Source organism: Carassius auratus, unplaced genomic scaffold (assembly GCF_003368295.1).
Source record: "Carassius auratus strain Wakin unplaced genomic scaffold, ASM336829v1 scaf_tig00047628, whole genome shotgun sequence".
Lineage (NCBI taxonomy): Eukaryota > Metazoa > Chordata > Actinopteri > Cypriniformes > Cyprinidae > Carassius > Carassius auratus.
The window spans coordinates 10,001-15,000 of record NW_020527039.1 but is presented as its reverse complement, the minus strand read 5'-3'; the positions used below and the strand labels follow the sequence as shown (position 1 = coordinate 15,000).

Below are 5,000 nucleotides of genomic sequence, written 5' to 3'. Positions count from 1 at the left end.
TTCCCATGTTAAAACCACCACACCTATTTAAAAAATATTTCATACCTTCCTTCCATTCCTGTTTATTTTCTTTATTCAAAAATTTCTTCATAGTTTTTACCCTTAAACTCTTCATCCTTAAATATGGATCTAACAAACCTAAACCTCCCTCCTCAATTGGTCCTATCAGTGTATCATAAGCAATCTTTGCTGGTTTCCCCTCCCATATAAAATTCAAAATACACTTTTTCAACCTCTTATAAGCCCACAACGGCAATGAAGTAACCTCTAATGTATACCACATTTTTGAAAGCATCAGAGCATTTATAATCAAAATTTTCCCTCTTAATTTCAACATCCTTTGTCTCCAGAAGGTCAATCTTCTCTCCATTCCCCCTAAGATTTCGTCCCATATTAAATCTCTAGTTTTCTTTTCATCTTTCCCAATTCTAATTCCCAATATTTTCATATTTTCGGTCTCTTCTTTAAAACTAAAATAATCTGGTAAAGGCTTTGCTGTTCCTATTCTCATCATGACCGTCTTATCTATATTTATTTTTGCTCCTGAACCTTTACAATAGTTTTGTATTGTATTCATTGCTCTCTCAACGCTATCTATATCCCTTAAAATTAATGTTGTGTCATCAGCATATTGATAAATTTTTTGTTCCTTTTCTAATCCTTCAAAACCTATTCCTTTAATATTTTCATCTTCCCCAACCACTAAACCCAGTGGTTCAGCAACTATACTATACAATAATGCAGATAAAGGACACCCTTGTCTTACTGATCTTGTTATACTAAATACATCAGTTAAAAACCCATTACACTTTATACAACTAATTGCCCCTTTGTATAAAACTCTAATCCATTTTATAAAATTATTCCCAAAACCAAAATGCTCTAAAAGTTCAAATAAAAAATCATATTCTACCCTATCAAATGCTTTTTCCAAATCTAAACTAATTATGTATCCTTCTTTATTATTCTCTGTCATATAACTTATTTTTTCTCTTATATTACTAACTGTATCACTTATTTCTCTCCCTATTATTGAATATGATTGATTTGTTGTTATTATTTCAGGTAGAACCTTCTTTAATCGATTTGCTAACATTTTTGCAAGAATTTTAAAATCTGTATTTAACATTGATATAGGTCTATAGTTCTTTAAATCAGCTGAATCACCTCTTTTTTTAAAAATTAGCTTTACCAATCCTACTCTCATCAATTGACTTGCTTGCCCTCTATCATAAATTTCCTCATACACGGGTTTTAAAATGGGGATTAAAATATCCTTAAAAACTCTATAAAATTCACTAGTCAAACCATCTGCTCCAGGACTCTTCCCATTGTTTAACTGTACTATTGCTGTCTCTATTTCTTCCTCTAAAAAATCCTTATCGCACATTTCTTTATCCTCTTTAACTACTTTTTTTTTAACACTCTTTAATAAAACCTGCTTTTCCTCCTCTTTTATACCTTCGCTTTTAAATAGATCTGCATAAAATTCCCTTACACTTTGCAAAATCTCTTTGGACTCTTTTACTCTTCTCCCATCCTTTTTTAATACTTCCTTTATTGTATCAGCCTTTTGTCTACTTTCCTCTAAATTAAAAAAGAAATGTGTACACCTTTCTCCTTCCATCACATTCTTTACCCTACTTCTTATCATAGCTCCTCTACATTTTTCTTCTTCTATTTCTTTTAATTTTTCCTCGTAAATTATAATCCTTTCTATATCTCCATTTTCTTTTTGTAATTCCTCTTTCAAAATATTCCTAACTGCTACTTCTTCTCCCCTTTTAATCTTTTGTTTCAATCTACTATACCTCAATGAATACTTTTTTATTTCATATTTTACATTATCCCACCACACCCTCTTATCTTCTTCGAACATCCCTTTCCCTCTCTCATTCATTATTATTGTTTCCACTGCAAATTTATAGTTCTCATCTTTTAAAAGTTCATTATTTAAACACCATATCCCCTTTCCCCTCTCTACACCAGTTTCATTAAAATTAACTATTAACATACTATGATCACTAAGAGATGTAATTTTGTAATATATCTTGTCAATATTTCTTTCCATATTTCTTTTAATCAACATAAAATCTATTCTACTCTGCTTAATTTTATCTTTTACTAACTGTTGCCTTGAAAAATCTTTTATTCCTTCATTTCGTTCTCTCCATATATCTATTAGATCATTTTTATCAATTAATTTAAGCAATTCATCCCTTCCACTATCTCTTTTAAAAACCATATCTTTGGCTATATCCATTCTACTCAAAGCAGTGTTAAAGTCACCCATTAATACAACCTTTTCCCACTTTTCTATATAATCATTTAAATTATTAAAAAATATTTTCTTTTCATCCTCTGCATTTGGAGCATGTACATTACATAAAATTATAGTTTCTCCTCCACAGACCATTTTCACAATTATACATTTGCCTTCTTTATCACAATATATAATTTTAACATCATCACATGTATTTCTTTTAACTAAAACTGCAACTCCTTTTCCTCTTTCACCATCACCATTATTATAATAAATTTCCCCCTTCCATCTTCTTTTAACATCTTCCATCTTTTCATTTTTCCAATTTGTTTCTTGCAATAAGATCACATTTGATTTTTTACACAGTTCTTTCACTTTTTCAAATTTTTCCTCTTTCAATAAACCTCTAACATTTAATGATATAATACTTAAAAGGCTAATAATTAAAAAGTTATTTCCTATATACATCCTTCATTTTCTTCTTCCCTATTCATCAGTACCCCAAATCTGTTTTCATCAAATTCTTTTCTTTTCTTCTGCCTTCTATTTTTAACCATTTCTATATTGGGGGTTACCTTTATGGATCTTCTTCTCTGTATTCTTTCCTTTCCCATTCCATTAGATTCCTCGTTGTCTCCTTTTCCCAAATCCTCTTCTGTTTCCAAGTTATTTTGTACTTCTTCCATTTTGTCCTGTTCCTCCGTCATTGTTTGCATTGTCTCTAGTGATGTTTGAATGTCACTTTCCATTTGTCCATCATTGTCCTTTTCTTTCTGATGCTCCACTTCATTTTCTGCACTGTCCAACAAGCCATTTTGTTCTTCTTCCTCCATCCTTTCCAGTGGATGTATATCCTTTTCTGTTGAGTCCTGAATTACCTTCCATCCTTGTCCTTCTACACTCAAAATTTCAGTCTCTTTTATTTGGTTATCATCTCCTTCTTCTTCTTCATTCTCCATCCAACACTCACACTTCACCAATGCACGTTTACAATCTGGGCACTTTACAGCATTGCAATTACGAGCATAATGTCCCTGCTCCTCACACTCATGACACTTCAAATCAGGGCAGTCTTTGAAGACATGACCAGGATCCATGCATAGCCTACAGATTTTCGTCTGCCTATCATGCATGATCCTGAAGTATTGTGGCCCTTCGGCCGTTTCAAATTTGGTACTATAGGGCAGGGATACCACCTCTTTTGGAAATCGGACTTTAAGGTATCTTGTTCCATCCGCTATTCTTGTGGCAGGGTAGTATCGCCTTTTAATGTCTGATGTCGGGGCTACGCCCCACATTTCCAACTTTGAAAGAATGTCTTTATTATCGATATATGCTGGTAAGTGCATAAAAGAAACAATGCATTCTCTTGTCTGCAATTTCCTGATTTCACACATCTTCTCTTTTATCATTAAACCATCCATTAAATCATCACACATATGTTCATCCTCCAAAGTCAGTTCATATTCTCTATCTGGTCTTGGTCTTACGGCCAACAGCTTTCCAAATCCAATCTTTGCTGTCACAGCCTCTATAATGTCTTCCACCTTTGCATCTCTTAAATCCATCAGATTCACAATTACTGTAGCTTCCTTCAGAAAAGACTTGTTTGCAAATCGTTCCTTTGCTTTGCCACCAAAACTATTACTATTCCTTCGAATTCCAGTATCTTTTGCCATTTGTTGTCCACATTCTTCCTTTCGTGTTTCTCTTGCCATATCCTTATTCATTACCGTTAATCCATCCGTTGTTGACATTTCCAAAAAATAAAAACTCCCCCCAGCAGCTTTAACTGCTGGGGAGTCCAATTTAGAAAAATTATAAGAGACAAAAAAAGAAATAACAAACTAACAAAACAACAAAAAAGGTGGGCCTCTCCCACCAACTGCTATTGCAATGCTTCCTGCCAACTCACTTCCTGTTGCACTCTATCGCCCCCAGGTTGGTATGGCCGTAAGCTAAGACTGCCGCAAAGAGAAGGCTATTTAGAGATCAGCCAATCTAATCGCCAGTACATTATATAAGTAGGAAAGAAAACCCAAAAGCTTAAAGCACCTGGTATTCCTAGCCGGTCTCTCATCCAAGTACTAACCAGACCTAAGCCTGCTAAGATTCAGAGATTGGGCATTGACTCTTTTTTTTTTTTTTTGCAAAATTATTATATAATTTGTGAAATTTTCCAAAAAGTTTAAAGCACCTGGTATTCCCAGGCAGTCTCCCATCCATGTACTAACCAGGCCCAAACCTGCTAATATTCAGAAATCGGGCATTTACTCTATTTTTTGGCAAAATTATTATATACTAAGTGAAAATTTTCCAAAACGTTTAAAGCACCTGGTATTCCCAGGCAGTCTCCCATCCATGTACTAACCAGACCCAAACCTGCTAATATTCAGAGACCTGCATTGACTCTATTTTTTGGCAAAATTATTATATACTAACTGAAAAATTTCCAAAAAGCTTACAGCACCTGGTATTCCAAGGCGGTCTCCCATCCAAGTACTAACCAGGCCCAAACCTGCTTAGCTTCCGAGATCAGACGAGATCGGGTATAGCCAGGATGGTATGGCCGTAAGCGAAGACTGCTGCAAAGAGAAGGCTATTTAGAGATCAGCCAATCTAATCGCCAGTACATTATATAAGTAGGAAAGAAAACCCAAAAGCTTAAAGCACCTGGTATTCCTAGCCGGTCTGTCATCCAAGTACTAACCAGACCTAAGCCTGCTAAGATTCAGAG

General features: G+C 34.3%; 1 non-coding gene across 1 annotated transcript; it reads right to left on the bottom strand.

The window, feature by feature from the left end:
- Nucleotides 1–4,721: 4,721 nt before the first annotated feature.
- On the bottom strand, nt 4,722–4,840 carry LOC113088921 (5S ribosomal RNA). The gene has a single exon (XR_003286286.1). It is a non-coding gene; the product is annotated as a 5S ribosomal RNA (ribosomal RNA).
- Nucleotides 4,841–5,000: the final 160 nt, after the last annotated feature.